Source organism: Notamacropus eugenii, chromosome X, assembly GCF_028372415.1.
Source record: "Notamacropus eugenii isolate mMacEug1 chromosome X, mMacEug1.pri_v2, whole genome shotgun sequence".
Classification (NCBI taxonomy): domain Eukaryota; kingdom Metazoa; phylum Chordata; class Mammalia; order Diprotodontia; family Macropodidae; genus Notamacropus; species Notamacropus eugenii.
The window spans coordinates 85,127,788-85,155,220 of record NC_092879.1 but is presented as its reverse complement, the minus strand read 5'-3'; the positions used below and the strand labels follow the sequence as shown (position 1 = coordinate 85,155,220).

General features: G+C 38.0%; 1 long non-coding RNA gene across 1 annotated transcript in view; it reads left to right on the top strand.

Annotated features, from left to right (window-relative positions):
- The window catches only part of LOC140515596 (uncharacterized), a 104,772-nt gene that overhangs the window by 50,569 nt on the left and 26,770 nt on the right, over positions 1–27,433 (top strand). The window lies entirely within an intron of this gene.

Sequence of the window (27,433 nt, the reverse complement as noted above, 5' to 3'; positions counted from 1 at the left end):
AGTCCATCCTCTACTCACCTGTCAAATTCATTATCCTAAAGAACAAGTCCAACCATGCCTTCCCCTATTCAGGCATTTCCAGTGTTTTCCTGTTGCTTTCAGGATCAAATACAATATCCTGTTTGATAGACAAAGCTCTTCCTAACTTGCCTCACCTCTACCTTTATAGTTTTTTATACATTCTATCCTAATGCATACTCTACTATCCAGTGGCACTGGCTTCCTTACCTATCTGCAAATAGAACGTTCCATCGCCTGACTCTGACATTTTCCACTGGCTGTTCTCCAGGGGTAAAATATTCTCCTTCCTTACCTCTGCCTCCTGACTTCCTTGGTTTTCTTTAAGTCTTCTGCAGGAAGCCTTTCTTGAACCTGTTTTTTGTCCTTTCCTGTTTAGCTTGTCTATAGCCTTTTTGTACATTGCTGTTGTCTTCTCCAGTGTACTTAGAACTCCTCCAGGGCAGTGACCACCCCTAGCTCTTAGTATACTGCCTGGCATATAGTAGGTGCTTAATAAATGTTTACTGACTGACTGACTGAAGGGCTTTGAGTTGGGAGCAATCAGGGAAGGTTTCCTGGATGTAGTACCTACCTAAGCAGAAAAATGTAAGGCAAAGACATGTTTTCTTCACTCATATGCTTTGTTCTCAGCCCAAAGCAGTTTCCCAAGGGCTTACACATTTATGGCCAGCTGGGAAGTGAAAGATTCAATCCATCAGAAGTCTCATCCATCTAGTAACAAACATGTCACTATTGGCTCATTAATAGAGGAATTTCATAAATCTTAATTATAGTTTTAACATTGGACTTAGACGTTTTGATGTCATGTACCACAGTGATAAGAATGGCTAGATAATCAGGCTTGAAGAAGCTCCACAGCAGGAGTTCTCAATATCTGCTGTGCACCTTGTTTTCTGAGTTTTGACACAATTGTTGAATGGACCACTCGAAGCACACCAGATGAGCCAATATTTGCTATATGATGATCCAGCTAATTGGATTTTGTATATGATGAATGACCAAATTAGATGGGAAGTCTGGTGAATGAACGAATCTGTTTCACTCTACAGTGGGCCAAGAGTTGGCCTGACTCTCTGTTGAGAATTTGTATCATTTACTTAGATAAAAGAATCATATTTGTATATGGCGCAAAATTGGGAGGATGCATAGTTTTGCAGTCTCTGGCAGTTTCACTTTTGTCTTTGTATCCCCAGTGCTTAAATCCAAGCCTGGCATATAATAGGTGCTTAATAAATGAATGATTGAACCTTATAGAATTCAAAGAGGTCACAAGAGGTTAGCCTCATAGACTGAATCAAATAAGATGAAATGTAAGAGGGATGAATATGAAGATGTACAGAATAAGTTGAAAAAAATCTCTTGTACAAGTATAAGACAGTAAAAAGATCTGGTGGGTTTTAGAGAAATGAAAAAAAAAAGACATTGTATCCCAGAGAAGAGTGGTGCTAATTTTGCTATAGGCTCTTACCACACCTGGAATATTAAGTCCAGCTCTGAGAACTACATTTTAGGAATAGCCTTGACAAACTGGAGTTTGTCAAGAGGCAGAAGAGGCAGAATCAGCATGGTCAGACAAAAATTAAAAGAATCATGGATATTTATCCTGGAGAAGAAACACTGAAGATGCCCAAGGGCTATTTTGAAGTATTTGAAGACTGCTGTGTAGAAGAGGTCATTGATTGGAGAGAGCAAGAGGTGGAAATTGCAAAGAGGCCTATTGAAGCTTCATGGAAAGAAGGGCCTTTACAATCTGAGCACTCCTCCAACGGGACAGGCTGTTTTAGGGAGTGGTGGATTTCTCTTTCTAGTGAAGGTTAGATGGCCACTCATCAGGGATATCATAGAGGCAATTCCTGACCAAGTATAGCTTACACTGGTTCATCTCTGAGGGCTCTTCCCATTCTGAGAATCTTTCATCTTGTGGGAAAACTTTTTTTTAAAACATGCTATTTAAACTTCAAGCGCTTAATGACACCTTAGCAAGGATTATTGGCTTTACTCATTTTTCTGTGGCTTACAATTGCCCACTCCCCAGACAAGTTAGCCTTTCCTTCTTTCCAATGGGCCAATCTCCAGTAAAGCTAACTGAGAACTACTGTCTTTAAAATTAGTGTTGTCTTATTTGCCTTTTCAAGTTCATTTACATCAGTTGTCACCAGAATTAGAGTGCAATTTATTTTTAATCATTCCTTCATTCCCCCTTCAACTGGTCCCCATATAGTCAGCTGGAAACTGAGATGAAAAACTCCTTTTAATTTGGTTACCTTTCATCAGCAACTTCACTTACTACACAATCACTCTATTAGACCACAGATGTTGAGGCAGTACAAGACATTAGCTGTCAAAGTAACTCTCCCTAACCACCTGCTATTTACATGCAAAACATGCCACCCTGTTGAGAACAAAACAGTAAGTACATTTTGAAGATAAAACTATTGGTTTATACGTTGACAGAAGCATTGTTTTTCTCTCCACACCTTTTCCCATTTGTCTTCATGCAGTGATTATTGCAGGTGAATCCCATGTGTGCATGTGAGTGGATAGCAAAGGGTCAAAGGTGAAGAGACAGCAATCAATAGACATTTGAAAACACATTCCTTTTTTAAAAAATTAATTAATTTATTTGCTTTCAGTTTTCAACAATCACATCCCTAAGTTTTAAGTTTTCTCCCCTCCCCTCCCCAAGATGGCATGCAATCTTATATGGGTTCTACACTTACATTCTTATTAAGCACATTTTTACATTATTCATGTTGCATAGAAGAATTAAAATGAAGAGGAGAAACCATGAGAAAACTAAACAAAACAAAGCATAACACAAGAGCAAACAGTCTGTTTGATTCTTAGTTCTGATTTCCTAGTCCTTTCTCTGGATGTAGATGGCATTTTGAAACACATTCCTTTCTATAGAACACCCTTTTACAACTGAAAAACAGTATGGCCTTTTGAATAGAATGCTGAACTTGAAGTAAGGAAGATTTGAGTTCAAATCTCACCTCTGACGTCTACAAGCTGTGTCTTAATGGGGAAATCACTTAACCTTAAGAAACTCTTTATGACTTATAGAAGAACCCATATTGATGCAGTTCTCCTAATTAACATCTTTAATACAAACTATTGATCATGTGTGGGTTCTGATAGGTGAGCTTGGTCTTATCTTACCCTGAACCAGGCCTCCATTCAGTTCTGGGTCATTTCCAAACTTTGCTGCTACCTATGTACCTTTCCTCTCCTGTTTTCTAGCCCCCTTTATTTGTTGCCTTCCCCCATTAGAATGCAGTCTCTTTGAAAGCAGGGACTACTTTGCTTACTTCTGTTTTCCTCACCAGCATTTAGTACAGTGCTTGACATATAGCAAGCTTAATAAATTCCATTTTGATTCATTCATATGTTAACTGGATTTGCAATTTTCATTTCAATAGATAGATCAAATTTACTCTGAATTTAGAGTGATGACTGTTAAATGCTTGAATGTATAGGATGGAAAAATTCTTCGTTGAATTAGTGAAAATGTTGAGGTATTTTAATCTTTATCTGAAAAACCTTTTCTACTAAAATGCCAGGTGCTCAGACTGTCCCAGAATAAGTTTATTCTCTCTTGAATGGAATAACTGTAGACATGTTCTTCTTTATACCTATCCAGTTCTGCTACTATGGTGATTGATTGTTTTTTTAACTCATGATGGTCACCTGCTGAGCCGTGAATTCGTTGCTCCACTGTTCATCAGGTTCAGTTTTCTAATACTTGACATGTGCTTGTTTTATTTGTTAAGACTTTTAAATTGAGTGATCAAAAGATATGAACAAACAGTTTTCAGAGGAAGAAATTAAAGATATCTATAGTCATATGAAAAAATGCTCTAAATCACTATTGATTAAAGAGATGCAAATCAAAACAACTCTGAGATATCACATCACACCTATCAGATTGGCTAATGTGACAGAATAGTTAGATGATAAATGTTGGAGAAGATGTGAGAGAGTTGTAACACTAATTCATTGTTGGTAGAGCTGTGAGCTTACCCAACCATTCTGGAGAGCAATTTGGAACCATGCCCAAAGGGCTACAAAAATGTGCATACCCTTTGACCCAGCAATACCACTTCTAGGACTGTATCCCCAAGAGATCATAAAAATGGGGAAAGGTCCCACATGTACAAAAATATTTGCAGCAGCCCTCTTTCTGGTGGCCAAGAACTGCAAGTTAAGGGGATGCCCATCCATTGGGGAATGGCTGAATAAGTTATGGTACATGAATGTAATGGAATACTATTGTGCTATAAGAAATGATGAACAGGAAGACTTCAGAGAGGCCTGGAAGGACAAATATGATCTAATCCTGAGTGAAAAGAACAGAAGCAGGAGAACTTAGTATACAGCAACAACCACAGTGTGTGAAAGTTTTATCTGGCAGACTTAGTACTTCATTGCAATGCAATGACTTAAAACATTCCCAATGGTCTTTTAAGGCAAAATGCCTTCCACATCCAGAGGAAGAACTATGGATTTTGATCGCAGAATGTAGCAGATCATTTTCTTTTGTAATATGTTTTGCTTTTTTTCATTATTTCTCCCATTCATTTTCATTCTTCTACACAGCATGACTATAGTGAAAATGTATTTAATAGGAATGTATGTGTAGAACCTATATAAAACTATATGCTGTCTCAGGGAGAGAGTGGGGAGGGAGGGGGGAAGGGGGAAGGAAGGGGAAAAATCTAAGATATATGGAAGTGATTGTAGAACACTGAAAACAAATAAAGTAACAATAATAATAATAACAACAACAACAACAGACTTGTAGATTGGAGCACCTGCCTGTGGTGTGTCTGGCCGTGCCATAGACGTGGCTCATTTCTTTTTTTTTTCTTTTTAAAATTTATTTACTTATTTATGTTAGTTTACAACAGACAGTTTCACAAGACTTTGAGTTCCAAATTTTCTCCCCATCTCACCCCTCCACCCACCCTAAGACAGCGTGCATTCTGATTCCCACTTCCCTCCATGTGCCCTACCTTCTCTCCTCTCTTTCCCCTCTATTTTCTTGTAGGGCAAAATAAATTTCTACACCTCACTGGCATGGCCCACTTCTAAAGCTGCTCTTCTCTGGTGTTGACCAGATAGTAGTTATGAGATAGTGATCATTTGTGTAGGAATGGCAGTTGGCTTGTGTGTGTGTGTGTTGATGTGTGTATGTGTGCATGTGCACATGAGAGATCTTAATTCTGATAATGATATGTAATAAGTCAATTGTGTGCTCCCTACAAGTGTGACCTGTGTGATAGGTCTAATCTGAAAAATCACTGTGATCATGGAGGTTTTTTTTATGATCTGCATGATGCAGGGAATATTTTTAGCAATATAAGAATGAATCAAGAAAATAGGTTTTTATTGCTGTTCAAGGCTGAAATAAATGCTCATTTGTGTTGTGCCATATCTTATGCTCTAAAAGAAGTCATTCCTTATGGCATTCCTCCAAAAGAAAGTTTTCCATAAAGATATTGACTGACATAAAGCACATTGTGTTGAAATTCTGATGGCAGCCGGACATCTCCCGAAATAGATGGTAGGTCAGGGATTACAGTGTCCACTGAGAAATGACTGTAAGAAATATGCAGTGGAAAAGATATGCCATGATAGATTTCTGATAACCAGAACATTAAGTACAGTGCTAAATATATACAGGGAGGCCTCTGGCTTGGGCCAAATAGTGAATTGGGTCAGGGGGAAGGGAGGAGAAGAAGTAATAAAGGAAGTAGTGTAGCATGATGATAAATATGAAGTACATGAGGCAGCATGGCATTAGTCAATTGGCAAACATTTATCAAAAACTACTCTGTGCCAATTTCTGTGTTAGAAGGTTAGGTTTGGAGTTTCTAACACTGTCTCTGACACAAACTGCTTAGGTCTCTTAGCTTTCCATTGCCCTGAGACAATTCTCTCATATTATACATTAGAGATGAGTTGTTGATCTGCGTAAGTGAAGAGAACTTCAAACCTGAGAGCTCCACATTCGCATCACTAATTCAAATAAATGAGAAACATATAAAGATCATCTTTCTTTTGTGTTTGGCCATTCTGCTATTGAGCAAACTCACATACCTCACTTGGTCTCCAAAATACCTGTATGAGCTAGGCAGGGGAGGTATGCATTCCCATTTCACATGTGATAAAAGAGACAGAAATAGCTGAAAAGATTTACCATAAATCACATAACTAGTTAAGAGACAACTGGAATTGGAACCCATTTCTTCTTTTTTTTGTATTTAAATTTATTTATTTAAGTTTTCAACATTCATTTCCACAAAATTTTGAGTTCCAAATTTCCTCCCCATTTCTCTCCTTCCCCCACCCCAAAACACCGAGCATTCTAATTGCCCCTATCACCAATCTGCCCTCCCTTCTAACATCCCTCCCTTTCCTTATCCCCATCTTCTCTTTTCTCCTGCAGGGCAAGATAAGTTTCCATACCCCATTACCTGTATTTCTTATTTTGGAACCCATTTCTTATCACTCCTATTAGAATGCTCTTTCTACTAATTCTTTTTATTTATTTGGGGGCTTTTTGGTGTTGTTCTGACTGTGTCATTCTCTTGCTTAAGAAGTTTTGCTGGCTTTCTCTTGCTTCCAAGATACAACGTAATCACTTCTGTGTGGCATAATCTCCATAATCTAGTATCATCCTATCTTCCAATACTGCTTGTATATTATTTCCCCTCACAAATTGTTCTTGTCATGAGGCCTGCATGGTATTCTTCCCACACAGTGCTCCATCTTCCATATCTCTGAATTTTCACCTTCTGGCCTTAATGCCTTTTGTTAAATATCTGACCTGAGGTAATAGAGCCAGAACATGGCAAAGGCAGGAGGTGACTTTAGACCTTGAAAGGCAATGTTGTGTAGTCAATAAGACGCTAGGCCAGAAGGCCCAGGTTCACGTCACCTCAGATACTAACTCTATGACCCTGAACAATTTATTCAACCTTTCTGCACCTCAGTATGTTTCCTCATATGTAGAATAAGGCACTTATACTCAATGATATCTGATGTCCCTTTCACGTCTAAATTTCTGATCCTAGGATTTAGCTCTCCAAGACCAGTCCTCTAGCCACAGTCACACTGCCTTTCTTTCTGTTGGGTCTAATTTATTATTTCTTTTCCATGTCAAAAAGTGTATGTCTCTTTTTGCACTTTGAGTCTTAACCCTCTATCAAGAGGTAAATAACTTGCTTCATTATAGGTCTTCTAGAGTTGTGGTTGATCATTGGAAGAGAGCTGTTTGATTAGAGCAATTGATTAGAATTGTTTTGTATTTCAGAGGTTTTTTTTTTCTTTATAAAGTTGTCATTGCATAAATTGTTCTCCTGGTTTTACTTACTTGACTTCACATAAGTTCACATTTACCAGGATTCTCCAAAATCCTCTTTTATTGTTTCTTTTTAAATTTCTTTCTTTATTTCATTTGTAGATTTTCTCCCTCCCGCATACGTCTTCCCCTAATCACTGAGAAGGCAAGCAGTATGATATCAGTTTTATATGTCAAATCATGAAGTCCCTCCCTGTCTTTATCCTGTACCTTTTCAAAAGTCCATTTTGATTCTCACCACTGCCTCTCTTAATCTGCTCTCTCTTTTATCATCTTTGCCACTTTCTCTTATTCCCTTGATCTCTCAATTCTTCTTACTTAACTTTGTTTCAGTTTATGTGGGTCTTGCTATGTTTTCTTCTGAAAGCATCCTACTTGTCATTTCTTAGAGCAAAATAGTATTCCATCACAATCATATGCCAAAATTTGTTGAGTCATTTCCCCATTGATAGATAGCATCTCAATTTCCAATTCTTTGCCACCACAAAAAGAGCTGCTATAAATATCTTTCAGTATATAGATCTTTTTCTTTTTTTCTTTGATCTCTTAGATACAGACCTAGTAGTGGTATTGCTGCATCAAAATATCACAATTTTAGAACCTTTTGGGCATAATTCGAAATTGTTCTCCAGAATGGTTGGAGCAGTTCAGTACTCCACCAGAAGTTTATCAGTATACCTATTTTTCCCTCATCCCCTCCAGAATTTGTCATTTCTGAAAGGTGTAAGGTGGTATCTCTGAGTTGTTTTAATTTACATTTCTCTAATCAATACTGATTTAGAGCATTTTTTTTTCATATGACTATTGATAGCTTTTATTTATTCTTCTAAAAACTGCCTGTTTATTTCCTTTGAGCATTTATCACTTGGGGAATGGCTCCTATTTTTTATAAATTTGGTTCAGTTCTGTACACATATATTTGAGAAATGAAGCCTTTATTAGAAAAACTTTCTGTAAATTTTTTGATATTACTTCATTCTCTATAGTATCATTTAGCAAAATATAGTTTCCCTGATTCTCTCTTTTAATTAGGTCTGTTTTTGCTTTTGCTTTGTCTGAAGTCATGATTGCTACCCCTGCCTTTTTTATTTTAGCTGAAGCATATTAGATTCCTTTATCATACTCACTCTTTCTCTTGCTCACCTCCACTCCTATTTCTCTATTGGGTAAGTTACATTTCTGTACACAATGAGTATATATGTGTATTCTTCCCTCTTTGAACCAATTCCAATGAGAATAAGGTTCAAGCATTGCCTTCAACTCCTCTCCATTTTCCCCTCCATTGTAAAGCCTATTCCTTGCACACCTCTTTTTTTTTTTTAGAAAATTTTCTCTGTTCTTCCTGTCCTTTTCTCTGTATCTCACTGCATCCCCTTTTCTCACTCCTTCATTTTTTTGTAAATTATTCCAACAAAATCAACTCACACTCATAACTTCTGTCTTTGTAAACTCCTTCTAACTTCCCTAATAATGATAAAATTCTTAGGAGTTACATGTATCATCTCAGTTGGAATGTAAATAATTTAAATTTTTGAGTTCCTTATGATTACTCTTTTATGTTTACCTTTTTATGCTTCTCTTGAGTTTTGTATTTGATTGTCAGATTTTCTATTTAGCTCTGATATTTTTTTACCAGGAATGCTTGAAAGTCTTCTATTTCATTAAATGTCCATTCCCTTCCTCCCCATGCCCCACTCTGAAGGATTGCACACAATTTTTCTGGGTAGGTAATTATTGATTGTAATCCTGGCTCCTTTGCCTTCCAGAATATCATATTCCAAACCCACTTCTTCTCTAACATGGAAGCCACTAAATCTTTTGTGATCCTGACTACATCTCCACAATATTTGAATTGCTTCTTTCTGGCTGCTTAATGAATTTTTCTCTTTAACATGGAAGCTCTGGAATTTGGCTATAATATTCCTGGGAGTTTTCATTTTGGGATCTTTTCTAAATAGTGATTGGTGTATTCTTTTCATTTATATTTGACTCTCTAGATCTAAGATAGCAGGTCAGTTTTACTTGATAGTTTCTTGAAATATAATGTCTAGGTGTTTTCAGTGATCACAGCTTTCAGGTAGTCCAATAATTCTTAAATTAATTCTCCTTGATCCACTTTCTGATCAGTTGTTTTTCTGATGAGATATTTTACATTTTCTTCTATTTTTTCATTCTTTTGACTTTATTTTATTATTTTTTGATGTTTCATGGAGTTATTGGCTTCCATTTGCCCAATTCTAATTTTAAGGAATTATTTTCTTCAGTGAGATTTTATATTTCTTTTTCTATTTGGCCAATTCTATTTTTTAAAGGAGTTCTCCTCAGTGAATTTTTGTGCCTCTTTTACCAAGCTGTGAATTTTCTTTTCATAATTCCCTTTCATGACTTTCATTTCTTTTCTCAGTTTTTCCTCTCCTACTCTTATTTCTTTCTTTAACTCATCCAGGAGTTCTTCTTGGATTTGGTTCCAGTTAACATTTTTATGTGAGGCTTTGGTTGTAGATGTTTTCTCATTGTTTCCTTCTTCTGAGTTTATCTTTTGGTCTTCTCTGCCACCGTATATCTTTTTATGGTCAAATTTTTTGTTGTTGTTTGCTCATCTTTTCCAGTCTATTTCTTGACTTTGAACTTTATGTTAAAGTTGGGCTCTGCTCACGTTGGTGAGGAGGCACTATGCCAAGCTCTAGGCTTTTTTGTTCTGCTAATTTCAGAGCTAGTTCTGGGGATCTGCAAGTTTTTGGTGCATCCATAGTTGTGTGATCCTGAGAGAGATGTGGCCATTGCTTTCTTGATCTACAAGCTGTTCTTTACTGTATCCATAAGTTCTAGCACTCTCTTTGATTTGGAAGTGAAACCAAGGAACCTGATCCCTTGTGACTGACCCCTAGTGCTTCTCTCTTCCCTGGAACTGCATATAGGGAATAGTTACCAATCAATGCCATTTGTATCCAGTGGCAGCAAAGGGCTCCTGGTATTCTCTTTCTAATCAGTTGTCTGACACCCATACCATCTCAGGGCTGAGAGCTCCCAACACTGTTGCTGCTGCTATGTATGGTGGGTAGGCGGCAGTGAGGAGGGGGAAGCTTGGACTGGCTCATAGCCTGTTGTCACAAAATTTTCCTGCCAACATCTTAGGTATTCTTAGATCAGGAATAAATGTCTCACCCTGACTTTTTGTTGGCTCTGCCAGTTCAAATTTTGATTTGGGGCATCATTTAAAGTTATTTGGAGAAGAATGTTGAGAGGATTCAATTGAGTTGCCTTTAATCTGCCACCTTCACTCCATGCCTCACTTTATTGTTTTTATTTTTGTAAGAAAAAGATTCTGTTTGCTTAGTTTGACCAGGAAGCTGTATAAGATAGTGGGGGATAAAGATTATGATAAAAAATGAGGCATTTGCTGAGCAGGTTGAGGTGAAGCTAGAGATTGCATCTTTGATTTCCTGGGTATTAGGAGCTCCTGGCAAGGAACTTACTTTCTAATATCAGGGCAGTATGATCTCTGCAACTTAGAAACTTTGAAAATTGCCCAGAGTAGAGGTGTCAAATGCTACTTGCCATCTGTTATGGCACAACAGATTGAAATATGTTTGAGAAATATTTAACAAAATAAATAAGAATGAAATACAACATAAATAGAATTACATTTTAAAACTACATCAATATGTGGCCCCTACAGATCTATATGTATGGATTAGGGGTTCCTATTTCTATTTGGGTTTGATACCAGTGGCCTACAGCACTGTGTGTGTTCGTCCTTCGTCACCAAAGAAAATCAGAGAAATGATGACATGACTTGCACTTGACTTTGTTTTGAGTGAGAGGGGACTGTGTAGGTCACCAGCCTCACTTCTCCTCCAGAGCCATCTGAATCCAATGACCAGATATTCATCAGGATGACTGGAGATGACCTAGGATGAGGTAATTGGGCTTAAGTGACTTGCCCAAGGTCACACAGCTAGTGAGTGTCAAGTATCTGAGGTGAGATTTGAACTCAGGTCCTCCTGACTCCTGCTCTGGTGCTCTAACCACTGCACCACTTAGCTGCCCCCTACAGCACTGAATGACTTGTTCAAAGTCCTGTAGTCTGTATGTATCAGAGGTGAGACCTGAACCTACATCTCTTTGCTTCCCAGTCCAACTCTCTATTCACTCTACCATGTTGCTTCTGGGTCAGTGAGAAAGGATTGTAAAAATAACTCTCTGGGCATGTAGAAGGCTCTCTGAAAATTATCACCTGGTTTCTCTGCCAGGATTCTGGAATCAGGTTAGGTACAAGACATAAAGACTTAAGTAACTAGGAGGTACAGTGGATCAAGAAAAGAGATTAGTCAGGAAAAGCTGACTTCATATCCATGCTCAGATACTTGCTGGCTTAATCTCTCTCACTCTCAGTTTCAACATCTGTAAAATGAACAAGTTAGACTCAGTGCCTTCTAAGAGTCTTTCCAATTCTAAGTCTATGATCCTGTGATTTTGTAGGCAGCTGTAGCTGTCATGGTCAGTTTGTCTTTTTATAAATCATAAATTTAACAGCTTATGAATATTTATTTATATTTGCATCTTTTTTAAAAGAAAAGAGAGGGTGACATTAGTGTTTCAAAACTCGGTAACCTTGGTAGCACATGCCTATTGCACCTGCTACTAATAGAGGCTGACACTGTTGAAATGGCTGAGCTTGGTATTTCTGAACTAAGTAGGCTAAACCAATTGGATGATGGCTCTAAGTCTGGCACCAATATTGTGGGGGGGGGGGAGTTGGGAAGGACAGGTTACCCAAGGGAGACGTTAACCATTTTGGGTCAGAAATGCACCAGGTAAAGGTTCCCAATTCAATCAATACTGGGATAGACTTGACTGGCCATTGTACTTCCAGTCCTAGTAAGATAGGCAGATTGACCCCGAGGAAGGGAAGGAGGGAGGGAGGGAAGGAGGAAGGAAGGAAAAAAAAGGGAGAAAGTAAGATGAAAAATCATAATCAAATCCATTCAAATAGTCCAAGACTAGATGATAATCATGCATGAAACCATAGATCTCTCTTGTTTTCATTTTAAGAAAAAAGTGCCTCTCACTTGTATTCAATATGTTTTATATTTGCTAATGAGTCCTTGTTGCTCCTGCCATGAATGTCAGATCTTTCAGGATATAGATAACTTTGTTTCTGTCTTTGAATCCCCAGTGCTTCCCACAGTGTCTGGCACATAGTAAATACATAAGAAATGATGATTGCATTGCATTGGAAAAAGAAGGTAGACATGTCATGAAATCCTGTAGCCACTTACCAGGAATTTGTTCAACTATTGGATTAAATTGAAAATGTTAGAGGTTTGCTTTTTCCATGGCTTCTTTACTGAGTGGAAGTGATTCAACTAATCTCTCCTAGATTACTGCTTTGGGAGGCTCTCCCATAAGTGTGTTACAAACAGGAGCTAATTCCCAGGAGGTGAAAGGCAGCAGACATTTTCCCAAAGCCCTTCAGGGGAAGTGGAGTTTCTCAAGTTCATAGACTAGGTAGATGGTAAAACTGCCTTTTGGAGGGTACGTGTGAGGGGGAGATCACGAAGCCTACTTTCCAGGGTCTTGCTAGCGAGAAATTTTAAAGCTTTTTCCAGAAGTCTTTACCAAACCTGTTTCCTGGTAGAAGTAAATGAAAAATGGAATGTGTCTGAAACTGTTATTGATATATGCTCTCATTTTTATCTTATTTTTCTAAGAGAAAACATATGAATACTGATGATGGTGTCTGTAGATCACCCTTCTGTAACCTCTTGCTTTGCCTGGTAAATATTTAAGAAAAACATCTTCCATTTGAGGTTAGTTTCACCTTCAAATGGCTGATTCATGAATTCTTTGACAAACCTTTGAGTCTGAATTGTTTTTTCCTTGAGAATGAAACATTTGAAAACATTTCCTGAGTTATGTGCTATTTGGGCTGGGGAGTAACGATTTGTGATTATATATTATTGTACACAGATTGCATTGGTAAGATCTCCCTTGACCTTCTGGTGCTCCCTTCCTGGTGTTTCTTTAGGAGTACACAAAAGTGAAATAGTAGTCCCACTATACATACTATTAGCCAGAAGTTTTTAAAGATCTTTGGGAAGGGAGGCAGTGCAGCACTGTGGGAAGAACATTGTTTTTAGAGCCTGGAGATCTGAGTTCAAATACTCTTATTATCACAGTGACTTTGGTCAAGGCACCTTCTTCACTATGCCTCATTTTTTTCTGCAACTAGAAAACGAAAGGCTTGGACTCTATCATATCCAAAGTCCCTTCCTAAGCTCTAAATCCTATCTGTGGTCATGTTTCTAGTCGTACGGGGCCAAATTTACTGCAATGAAACTAAAGTTTATTGACTGATATTATAAACCAGAGCTCTACAAGGGCCTAACTTTCCTGTAAGTCCTCTGGTAATAAGGGATAGCTATAAAGAATTGCTGATCTGGTTACTCATTTGAACTTCACAATACTTCTATGAAATAAATGCTGCAGTATTATTATCTCAGTTTTACAGAAGAGAAAATCAAGGTTCTGATATGACTTACTGTGCTCACACAGCTGATACGTCTCAGAGGTAGAATACATACCCAGATACTTCCTGACTTCAGGTCCAATACTTTACTACTATACCATATTGCCTCCACCATAAGTGTGCTCTGTTCTTGAGGAATCTGGTTTAAGCTTGAAAGAGATGTATGATGTTGCCACTCACTAATTGTGTTGTGTTGAATGCATCATTTAAGTTCTTGTTGTCCTTACTTTCCTGAAAGGGCCCTAATATTCTACAATTTCAGAATGTCTTCATAGGTTCCCATATTTCATCATGAGATACTCCTCCCTACTTTCTAGATCACACTCCAGTTTCTGGAAATGATGAATTTGGATCTTAGAGAAGTATTTTGAATTTGAGGCCTCATTTTCTCATTAGAACTGGGTGAGACAAGTGACCCAGATGTGGAGAAGAGTGGGTCTTTGTTCATCCAAAACTTGCTCTGGGAAAACAAAGATAGAGGCTCTGCATACATGAACCTAGAACAGGAACAACCAGCACTAGATCTTTGTCTGCCCAAATTGTCAAGGTGCTTCCCATGTCCCTTGGGCTGTTGCCAAGGGACAGGGTGCTAAAGTATGTGGGAAGATGAAGTGGTGAAACTGTAACAAGAATCAGGAGACCAAATGAAGTTACAGTGGTAAGGAGTAAAGAATACTGGTAGTAGGGTGCCATCTTTGTATCACAGACTCATCTAATTGGAATCAGAAATGTAGAAAGTAGAATATTTGTCCCAAATTGAGATAAAAAAGTTACCAAAACTAAAAATTATGATAGTTGGGCACCATGGTATAATAAGGAGTGGCCTTAAAATCAGGATTTATGTTGGACATGTACTGGCTGCGTGCCTGCAAAATTCCCTTAACCTCTCAGTGTTCTTGGACAAACACAGATAGAAACTAGATCTCTTATGCTGACCTAGAAAATTACAAATGGTATCAGACCCCAAAAAATTCCTGGAAGAGCTCAATATGGATTTTGAAAATCAAATGAGAGAGGTACAGGGAAAATTGGGTAAATAAATGAGAATAATGCAAGAAAATCACGAAAAAAAGTATCAACAGCTTGGTAAAGGAGACACAAAAATTACTGAAGAAAATAACACTTTAAAAAAACAGAATAGGCCAAATGGTTAAGGAGGCACAAAAGTCCAGTGGAGATAAGAATGCCTTAAAAAGTTGAATTGGTCAAATGAAAAAGCTTGATGAAGAAAATAATTTCTTAAAATTAGAATTGGGCAAGTGGAAGCTAATGACTTCATGAGATACCAAGAAACAATAAAACAATGTCAAAAGAATGGGAAAATAGAAGAATTTGTGAAATATTTCATTGGAAAAACAACTGACCTGAAAAATAGATCCAGGAGAGATAATTTAAGAATTATTGTACTACCTGAGAGCCATGATCACAAAAGGAACCTTGATATCATCTTTCAAGAAATTGTCAAGAAAAACTGCCCTCATATTCTAGAACCTGAGGGCAAAATAAAAAATGAAAGACTCTACTGAGCACTTCCTGAAAGAGATCCCAAAATGAAAATTTCCAGGAATATTGTAGTCAAATTCTAGAACTCTTAGGTCAAAGAGAAAATACTTCAAGTAGCCAGAAAGAAATAATTCAAATACAATGGAACCTCAGTCAGGATAACACAAGATTTAGCAGCTTCTACATTAAAGGATCAGAGCGCTTGGAATATGATAATCTGGAGGGCAAAGGAGCTACTATTACAAGCAAGAATCAACTACCCAGCAAAATTGAGTATAATCCTTCCAGGGGAAAATGGATATTCAGTGAAACAGAGCACTTGCAAGCATTCCTGGTGAAAAGCCCAGAACTGAATATAAAAGTTGGCATTCAAATATAAGATTCCATAGAAGAATAAAAAGGTAAACATGAAAGAGAAATTATAAGGGATACAATAAGATTAAATTGTTTATATTCCTATTTGGAAAAATATACTTGTGACTCCTAAGAACTTTCTTATTAGGGCAGTTAGAAAGCAGAGAGCATTGGTGTGAATTGAATATGTTGGGCTGAATATCTAAAACTATAAAATTAAAAGGTGAGAAAGATAAATGCACTGGGAGAAGGGGAAAGAGAGAGGATAGGGTAAATTATCCCACATAAAAGAAGTTGGAAAGAACTTTTACAGTGGAAGGGAATATGAGGGAGGGAGAGAGCACATGTACTTTACTCCCAGCAGAATTGACTCAAGGAGGGAGCAACATACCCATTCAGTTGGACTTAGAAATCTGTCTTACCCTACAGGAAAGTAGGAGGGGAAGGAAATAAGAGTAAGGGTGTGGGGTGATAGAAGAGAGGGCAGATTGAGGAAGGAAGTAATCAGAAGCAAAACACTTTTGAGAATGGACAGGGTGAAAGGAAAGAGAGTAGGATAGATAGGGGGAAATTGGTTGCAAGGAAGTACAGTTAGTAATCATAACTGTGAAAAAAATTATAGCAAGTTTCTTTTGTTAGAGAATTGAGTCAAATTTACAAAAATAAGCATCATTCCCTAATTGATAAATGGACAAAGGATATGGACAGGAGGTGTTCTGACTAAAAAAAAAAAGATCAAAGCTATCCTTAGTCATATGAAAAAATGCTCTAAATCACTATGGATTAGAGAAATGCAAATTAAAACAACTCTGGGATACCACCCACACATATCAGATTGACTAATACGTCGGGAAGAAGGGAAGGAGAAAATTTGGAACTCAAAATTTTTAAAAACATAACTTAAAAATTGTTTTTACATGTAAATGGGTAAAAAATAAAATATTAAATAAAAGAAAGGGAAAATAAAGAAAATTACAAGTTCATAATATCTTCATTGTATTGTATTTTTATTTATTTTTCAAAACATTTCTCAGTTACATTGTAATCTGTTTTGGTGCGACTCTGCAGTTTAGGTAACTTTCTAAGATAAGTTTTAGTGAGAACATGTATCTTCTTGGTAAAGGAAACTTCCAAACTTGGGAGTTCCTTATAGCAGTGAAATCTTGGGTCCAGTCCCAACCTGGTTCCCTCTCTGCATGTATAATGCTCTAAGGAAGCATTGTCTAACTCAACTAGAAGCAGGGTCCACTGAACCCCATATTGACTTAGAAAGCCATATGTTAACATAATCCATCATTTCTTGTATCTATATTTTGCTAAACATCTCTTAATTAAATTTTAGTCTGGTTAAGATAGGTGACATTCAGTATTGCTGTAAACCTGCATGTAAGTTTGACGCCTCTGCTCTAAGGTTCACCAAACAGGTTAGCTTTTATTACCCTCTGCTTCCGTGTTAGTGCTGCTGAGTAGGTCCTGTTATTATCTCCATTTTATAAATGAGGAATTGAGACCCAGAGAAGTTAGATGACTTACCCAGTTACCCAGTGACTAAGTCTGTTAAGATGGACTTTGGTCTCTGAAGCTTCCAAACTCCAAATGCCACAATCTGTCTACTGAGGATGTGATTGTAATTGGAAAAGGCAGGATTACAACACAACAATGTGATTCCTGCCATGTAAAAAAAGCCTGATCCAAAGGCCCATTCCATGGAGAAGAGTATTCTTTGAACACTAAGAAATAGTTGTTGAATGAATGAGCAGATATCACTTCTCAAGCCTGCCTTTTGATGTATCTCGGTAGCACATGCATATACCTCATTGTCTGCTGGATAAAGTATGAATTCTCATCCTGGTATTCAGTCTCTTCTACCATCTCTCTTCCTTTTTATACTTATCTTCTACTCCTCACTTTCATGTATCTAGTGTTGCAGTTAGATTGGAATATTCTCCCATTCTCGTCCTGATTTCTTCCATCTCATTGTTTCCTGATGCTGTTCGTAGGCCTAGAAAGACTTCTTTCTCTCCTCAACCTCACCCCCACTGTCAGCCCCATCTTTATCTGCTAAGGTCTTGTCTCTGAAGCTTACTTTTTGTGACTTTGCCCATTCCAGCTTGAAATACTGTGGTCCTTTGAAGTGAGTAGGTATCTAATTGATTAAAGAGGGTCTGTACCTAGCCAAATATGAGCATTGTATCTGTCCCGTCTTTACCTCCTCCCTGACCATGTGGCTTTGGAGGTGCACAGTGTGGTGATTGTTTATTCCTTCTGTGCCTCATGCCCTACTCCAAATTGTCAAAAGCCTTGCTCATACAGACTTATACAAGTTCATTCTCCACTATAAGAAAGGAGGAAGAAGAGCAGAGGGTCAAAGAAGAGATTCTCCTCTTTCCCCTTAACTTATCCTAAACGAATATCCCCAGGTATAGCTGTATCTTTGGAGTGGGATGGAATACTGGGGCCTTCTTGCACACTTGTATTTATTGGATTCAATCTCATTCTAGGACAAGCAAAACATGATTTGTGGCTAGTTTCTCAGTAGCCAGGTACTTATTTGCTACCCTGGAAGGGGTCATTTATCTCACATGGAAGCTATTCTCCAGAGGGCATTTTAATCAGTCCAGGAGGTCCTATAAACCAGCATCCCCAGAGTGGCTATAATTTCTCTAGGAGTAGTTCTATTAATGGTCCCTTGTGATTCCCACAAAGACTCTGATGGTAACCCTAATGGTTTTTTAAATGTCTAGAGCAGGCCTTATTGACTACTGCAAAACTGCTGATTTTCATCTAGTGATGCCTATGTTTCAGTGGGAGGACTGTATTTTATGTTTTAATGAAATCACTAGAGTAATGCTCACACAAGCCAAATTCGCTTTAAGTTTACATATTTAAGTTGATATCTCTTTATATGATGATGACTATCATCTTTATTTCACATCTCTTATTAAGACACTGCCCTGTGTATTGGGGAGAAAGGGACAAAGGGCTTCATGGTATGATTTAGGCCTAGGTGCCTGGGCCTTGAGTTTGGGAGGATCTTAGCTTTAGAGCTGGAAAGGTCTTCAGAACTCATCTAGTCTACCCCACTGGTTTTACAGGTAAGGAAATGGAAGCTCAGAGAAGTGACTTGTCCAAAGTCTCTCAGTGGATTTCAAAGTCAAGTTTTTATTGACTCTTACTACTTTTACTACTCTGTCTTTTATGATAAAACAAAGCATAGATCATGTATATCATACATGGCTGCCCTAAGTAGAAACTGACCAGAGTGGGCATCAAGAAAGGCCATGTATAGGAGGTAATCACTTTATCTTGAGTTGGCCTCTGAAAACAAATGAACATCATTAACTGTTAGGGGCAAGATATGTTAACTTGGCTTCCTAATATTTCTTTTCTCCTCCCAAGTACTAAAGGTGACTCACTTGTAAGTCAGTCATGAAGTTTCCTCCTCAGCGCTGCCTCTTAGAACCCTTAACTTCCTTCCAAGCTTATTTCTAATTCTGGCTCCTAATATAAGATCTTTCCTGAACCCTTCAGTTGCTAATCCCCACCCTTACTTGAAATTCTTTTGTCTGTGGTTTACAGCTGTTTTCTATGTGTGATATGGGTGTTTCAGAATGTAAGTTCCTGGAGGCTAGGGATTGTTTTGTTTTCGCCTCTTAATGACTAGTAGCAGTCACAGCAGCTGGAGGATCTTAGACACTTAAATGATTGTTGAATGAATGAATGAATAAATGAATGAATGAATGAATGAATGAATGAATGAATGAGAACCTTCCCTTCTCAGAGAAGAGCTAAACATTTTGCTATGGAAAAACCACCAGTGTCCCCATCTAGATACACTGTTCTTCATATTTTTTCGATGATTTTTTAAAATGCTACTTAAATACATAGCCAAAATGAAACATTTTCTATCTGATGGTGACTGGTCTCGAATTGCATTCTTTGGTCAACCAGACATGCATTCTCAGAAACTGAATTTCAAGCCAGTCCTGGGGTGGAGTGGGGGGAAGGAAGTAGGGAGTGAGTACACAGGCAGTGAGAAGGTCAGAATGACATTAGATCTGTCTCTCCGTTATGAAGCCCTTACTGCTGTGGAGAAGTGTGTGATGACAGAGAAATGAGTTCTTATCAAGAGACTGGCTTGTGTCATGCTGTTTTCTTTTTAAAATTTATGTTTCTGTAAAAATAAATCAAATCTCTCTCTTCAACAGCCGTTCCAGAGCATTAAGCTGATTACAATATGGGCCCATCTCTGTCTCATTGTAATAAAAATCTCACTGTATTTCTCAAACCAGATCTTCCCATATTCAGTTTTTCCCCATAGTCATTGTAGTGCAAAAAATCAATTTTCAAAGCACCCTGACTTTATATTTATATTTCAGATTCTTCAGTGTTTTATGCTAAACTCCAATTTATGTAGTTGCATTTTAGGATTAAGCAATGTTTTAATCACATCGACATAAATGAATAAAATTAAGCTTGCTGTGAATTTTGAATTCTTCTTGCACTCAGCAAGGTTACGGTGATGTGCTCACACTCTCTAAGGAAAAGACAGTTGCAGGGTTTCCAAGGCCTCCGACTGGGTTTTTGTATAAAGGAGGCAGGAAATTCTTGTGTCCAAGTTCACCTGGATTGTTGTCACCTCACTTTAATGACATACTTGTATCAGTTAGCTCACTTTTGAGGAAAGATATGATAAAAATAGTTTTGTCTGCTGCTAAAGTCCAAACTCATAATTATTTTTTCCATTTTTATTTTGGCCCAACTTGGATTTATCAGCAAAGCTGATAAAGTATTTTGCTAATTTTTGTGACTGTAAATGTAATCTGATCAGTGGGTTGTAGCATCTACGTAGCATTGGAAATAGCAGAGGGTAGCCCAGTTTTCTTCTGGTCCTCACCTTCTACTGTTCCGCAGAATCTGTCATCCCATTGATATGGGTGTTTCAGACAACAACCCTTCCATGCCTAACCATCCTTTGAGACTCTTGACCATGTCCTCCCAGAAATTTGCCCCAATATCCCAGTCTTACTGTTTCATATGTGCTTTATCTCCACAGTAAGATTATGACTTCTTTTAAAGAACCATGTCCAAGAGCCCAGTGTTTCTCTTGTATTTTATTTAATTCATTTTTGATTGACTGCCTAGTGAGTGGGTGGTCCCATAGTGGTAGTCACATAGTAAGTATGACCATTGGTTAAAATGCCTTGACCCTCTTAGATCAGTAGGAAGTTTCTATAAAGTAGATTCTCAATTAACTGCAACCCTTCATATAAAAAGAAAAGATTTCCATGCTCTGCTTAGAGGGTTCTTCCGTTTCATTACTCTTTTATCAGTGACTTGGGCAAGCACTTAGATAACACATCTGCCTGGATTTTATTACAATGGAGAAATGCTGGTTTCTTTTTGTTTATTGGTATTTTTTTTGTGAATTTATGGAATTTTAGAGTTGAACGTGGTCTTGGCAGCCATCCAGTTAAACTGTAACCTGAACCTGAAAAGGTATTTCTCTTCATCATGCCCAATAACTGGTTATCCAGCCTCTGTCTAAAGACCTTCTGGGCAGCTAGGTGGTGCAGTGGATAGAGCACCAGTGCAGGAGTCAGGAGGACCTGAGTTCAAATCTCACTCAGACACTTGACATTCACTGGCTGTGTGACCTTGGGCAAGTCACTTACCCCCAATTGCCTCATCCTGGGTCATCTCCAGTCATCCTGATGAATATCTGGTCACTGGATCCAGATGGCTCTGGAGGAGAAGTGAGGCTGGTGACCTGCACAGCCCTCCCTCACTCAAAACAAACTCAAGTGCAAGTCATGTCATCATTTCTCTGATGGCATGGTCTTCTTTAGCAATGAAGGATGAACACATATAAAGACCTTCTATGAGGACCTGCTATCTTATTGAAATTATTAATAGTACCAATTGGCTTCTTTGATGATCCCCTGGGGTTTTCAAAGTAAATCATTCTCTTTTCTGCAAACAAGGATAATTTTGTTTCCTCTTTACAAATGTTTATAACTCATTATGTTTAACTTCTTGTTATAGCTAACATTTCTATTACTATGTCAAATAATAGGAGGTCAGGCCAGCAGCCCTGATTTACTCCTGTCTTTACTAGGAAAGCTTTCATTGTTTTTTTTTTTAATGAGAAAATGCTAGCTCTTAATTTTAAACATACACTTTTAATCATATTAAAAGACTTTTCCTCGTCTATGATTTTTAGCATTTTTAATTTAAATAAGTATTTTTTATCGACAGCTTTTTCTGCACTTGTTGATGTATCATTTGGTTTTTGTTATTCATATGATTGTGAGAGGTGTCTCTATCATCAGGGGATACAGTGACTGTGGGTCAAAGAAAGATGGCCAGTATGAGAGGAAAATTGTATTAGCATACTAAAGAATCTGCTCTCGTTGATGAAAAACTCTGTTTTCTGGAGTACAGATTTGATTTTCATAATCTTTCAGGCCGACTTAGAGTATGCAGCCAATTAGCAGCAATCTGTAGCAACTTAGGATGGAAAGTAAGACATTTATCAAGAGAGGGAGGGTGAAGAAAGAGGGCCTCGGTCAAGGGAGAAAGGGGGAGAATTTGGAATGTAAATGGTAAGATTGATTATGAGAAAAAGTCCCCTGTGTATAGGCAGGAAACAAGGGGAAAAGACCAATACTTTTACAATTGTGGAAAACTATCTTTTTAGACAAACCGCGGGATCTCACCTGCCTTACTGTGTCCTTACACAGGATGTTCGAACTTTCTTATATTAGGCCACCAGGTGGTTACAGTACTTCTGCTTTGTTAGTCCATCCAAATGTGGTGAAATTATTGGTTCTCACAATATGAGATTATGATCAATTATGATCAATGATGCCAATTGTTTTCCTAGTGTTGAACCATCATTGATTCCTGGTATAAATTCAACTGAGTCATAATAAATAATTTTTGGATATTTTGCCATAGCCTCTTTTCAAATATTTATGTCAAAGTTTTGCATCATAATGAGGTAAACAAAATGAGAAAAACTATTTACAGTAATCACAACAATGTAAGTGGAAAGCACAGTTACAATTTTTAAAAAGACAGATCTCTGTATAATTATGCTGTCTAAAATTGCCCCTTAAGAAGAACCGAGAAAATGCACCCCCTTCCCTTATTTCCACAGGGAGAACAATATGGTTGTGGAACATTGCCTCTACTGTCAGATTGTATTTTCTTCCATTTTTATCTTTTATATTGATTTCTCCGCCAAGTATTGTGCTGAGTGGTAGTGATACGGAGAGAAAGGAGAGACAATCTCTGCTCTCAAGGAACCCACAGTATCCTATTTTCAGTCTTTAAAATACCACTGTCAGCATCATAGTGCCCATAGCTGCCTATTCTTTCAGTATCTTGTGATGTCATTCTTCTAGGCCAGGTCACTTAAACTCTTCAAGGTAAATAGGTACTCCCTTAATATCTCCTACCTTATTTGGGTACCAGCTTCTGATAGGCCATTTTTTCATTTCCAGTCCCAGTTTACTTTTCCTTGTCAGAGAAAACAGAAGCAAAACAAGATTTGAGTAGCCTGCTCTTTGTTATCTGTGACCATGGTCCTCTCTACATCAAGCTGTCATTGTATCCCTTTTTTGATCCTCTTCTTTTCTCCGAGATTACAAAGACCAATTAAAAAAAACTCACCAACCCTTTCTATTATCCTTACCTTTTTGTGCTGGCCTCAGTTTATTCTCTACTTTTATACTCCTGACATCATTCTTACTTGACTATATCATGCTGTATGTTCATCTTCCATTACATAATTTTGTTTCCATATTCTTTGTTTGCCTTTGGTAACCTGTGTATCTACACTCATCTCTTTAAACAATCTCTTTTTCTCAAATTATTTGCACTCAGCAACCTATTCCTCTTTGTTAGTGAGAATCAGGTTGACAGTAAAATTTTAAACTTCTTGGTTCCTTCATCTTTTGAAGAATGAAGGAACAAAGGAATTGTTAGTTGCTCTTCTTTGGAGAGAGAGAGAGACAGAGACAGAGACAGAGACAGAGAGAGAGCCAGAGCCAGAGCCAGCGAGAGAGAGAGAGAGAGAGAGAGAGAGAGAGAGAGTGTCTGGTCTGTATTGTGCTTCTTTTCCAGACAAATTTCATAGTTCCCAAGTCAAGGAGAAAATATTGCAAGCAGCTAGAAAGAAACAATTTGAATATTATGGAAATATAATCAAGATAACACAGAATCTGGCAGCTTCTACATTAAGGGCCACAATATTCCTAGGAGTTTCTCTTTTAGGGTCTCTTTCAGGAAGTGATGGGTGGATTCTTTCAATATTTATTTTGCCCTCTGGTTCTAGAATATCAGGGCAGTTTTCCTTGATGATTTCATGAAAGATGGTGTCTAAGCTCATTTGTTGATCATGGGTTTCAGATAGTCCCATAATTTTTAAATTGCCTCTCCTGGATCTATTTTCCAGGTCAGTTGTTTTTCCAATGAGATATTTCACATTATCTTCTATTTTTTCATTCCTTTGATTTTGTTTCACAACTTCTTGGTTTATCATATACTCATTAGATTCCCTGAACTCTACTCTCATTTTTAAAGAACTATTTTCTTAAGTGACCTTTTGAACCTCCTTTTCCATTAGGCTAATTCTACTTTCGAAAGCCTTCTTCTCCTCATTGACTTGTTGGACCTCTTTTTCCAATTGAGTTAGCCTATTTGTAAAGGTGTTATTTTCCTCAGCATTTTTGGGTCTCCTTTAGCAAGCTGTTGACTTGCTTTTCAAGCTCTTCCATGGCCTGAGCCCATTGTATATTCATTTTAGAGGTACTGGATGCAGAAGCCTTGACTTCCTCTGTCAGTATGCTTTGTTCTTCCTCATCAGAAAGGATGGAAGGAAATACCTGTTCACCAAGAAAGTAACCTTCTATGGTCTTATTTTTTTCTCTTTTGGGGGCATTTTCCCAGCCAGTTACTTGACTTCTGAATCCTTTGTCAAGAGGAGGATCCTAGTGCTCCTGCTCACCCCAGGAATGTGCTTTGGGGCTGAAATTCAGATCAGCTGCTCAGTTCCCCCAGTGGTTTTATGCTCAGTACTCCAACAATGGAACAATGGATGCTGACTGCTGCCTGCCTGCTGTGGCCTCCAGAAGCCTCCACTTTCCAGCCTCTGCCATTGCCTTGGGCCAGGGCCAGTGGTGGACTCTGTTCCCTTTTGCTCAGGTTGAAAAAGCCCTCTCACTTACCTTTGGTGCCTGTGGGTTGAGGGATCTGCAAACTGCTTCTGCTTCTGGGGATTTCATCCTCAAAGCCTGCTCTGGTCGTGCCCCTCCCAGAGTCATGGGCAAAGACTAGACTGAGCTCTTCTCTGCTTGGACAGACCTTTCCCATCGGCCTTCCAGGTCACCCTGGGCTGGAAATCTCCTCCACTCCATCTTTCTGTGGCTTCTGCTACTCTAGAATTTGTTGAGAGTCTTTCTTTACTGGTATTTTATGGGCTGTGGGGGAAGACCTAAAGTGTGTACATCTTTCTACTCTGCAATCTTGCCTCTGCCCCCCAAAACAGTAGTGTCTGCCAATCTAAGTCATAGTACGCCATTATTCTTAATAACTTTAATGTGAAGGTGAGCACACAAGGTGACAGATATGTTCAAAGTTGGCTTCGATTAAAAAAAAGGATAAAGGGTTTTGTAATAATTTGAATTTTCATGCCTGTTTACCGTGAATACTTTCAGGAACATAAGTTGGAAGCCTTTGGATATGATACTCATCAGTGTCTTATCTTTACTGTATCTTAGCAGAAAGGAAACCAACACAGATATCATCCTAAAACCAGATTTTATTCAATTACCTTATGTATGGGTTAGAGCAAAAATCAAAATTAACATATGTTTAGAACTAAGGATGATATTGAAATGGAACTGAGTGCAATGACACTTGCTCCATTCTAACCTATTTGAGCCATTGTAGCCCGGCTTGGAGTTGAGGAAGCCCTAGCTTCAAATTCTGCCCACCAGATGTACTAACTGTGCTTGTTTAAACTCACAGTGCTTCAGACAAATCTCTAACATTATGAGTTATGGATGAAATATTACCTACATAGTGTAGGGAATTTCTACATCAAGACTTCTCCACCCTACTGAAATCATAGGTTGGGATTTACCCATTAGTTAATCATAAGGTCCCACTAATCAGAACTACCTGAATATTCTCATTAATCAAGCTCTTACTCGGTGATGATTGACAATGATGGAAATTATCTAGATAACACCTGGTATCCACTGAAGCTTCTTTAACTGATTGTACACAAAGGCTTGGTGATAGAATTCTGATGAGTCCAATCTAAAGGGGGTCATGTATAACATGTATGAAAATTACCTTGGAAATTCAGGTACCTCTAAAATCTTTGATTAATCAGTAAACATGAAACAATCCATTAAGCAACCTAGCTTTAAAATTCCCTAACTATCCACCTCCCTTTGGAAAGTAGAGCTCTCCACATGAAAAATGCAACTTGTAGGAGAGAGATGGAGGAGTTGTCTAGGGTGCTTGCAGCTCATATAGTGGGGAATACAGAGATTGAGGGAGCTTTCTGAAGGCAAAGGACCTCTTCCTTCTGAATGACTTATCCACATTATCTGTGAGGATTACTATTGGTTTTCTCATGGATTCTTTTCTTCTAGACTACAAGTCTTATTTTCTGAATCCCTACAAACTGTGAGGTAAGAGCTGATGTTATCCCTTTTTCACAAATGTGGAAACTGAGAATCAGAGGCTTGCCAAGGTTCACACTGCTAGTAAGTCTCCGTGGTAGAATTAGAATCCAAGTCCAGCACTCCCTCCACGATGCTGTTTTCCTTCTCCAAATCAGGGTACTTTAAGCTGGAATCCCATCTGAGAAAAAAAGCCTAGAGAACAGCTTTCATTGACATGTACTTGATAGGTTCACATGTGCCACTTTTCAGTTGTGAAAGATGTTTTACAAAATGTCATTCTTTTTTTAGGTCATGCGTGTTTGGAGGGATTTTCCCTAGATAAGTGCTGCTAGGGAGGCTTTGTCACTGCTATTGCCAAAGGCAACTGCTCATTTCTGCCGTTGTATGTTGTATGTGCCCTCCCTTTGAACCCACCATGGGATTGTGGTCTTGCCCCCAAGACAGTGTTTTACATTTGGAACATTTCATTCATTATGATGATTTTCAGAAAGAGGGAAAAAAAGAAGTGTTATATCATAGACTGAAAGATTTCTCTACATAATATATGTCAACTCTTGTGGACTTTTTCAAAAAAGTTTTCTTTTAAATATTTCTCTAGATATCTCCACACAGTTATGTATGTGGTTAATATATATAGAATACCTCAGTGTTTATACATTTTATTTCCACATTTTTTTTTTCCGGAAAGGGGCCTATACACACCAAGTCTAGATAAGCCCCCTCGAATTTAATGAATTTATATTAATATCGGGTCAATTCCTACAATGGAAATTTTCCACATCAACTCTGATGGAAACTTATTACTTAGTAGATCATAACATCACAAATTTAAGAGTTAGAAAGGATCTTAAAGGTGATTTAGTTCAATTTGTTCACTTTATACAAAAGGAAACTTAGATAAATCTTAGGGATATAGCTAAGAGACATAGAGGTAAGATGACTTGCCAAGGGTTG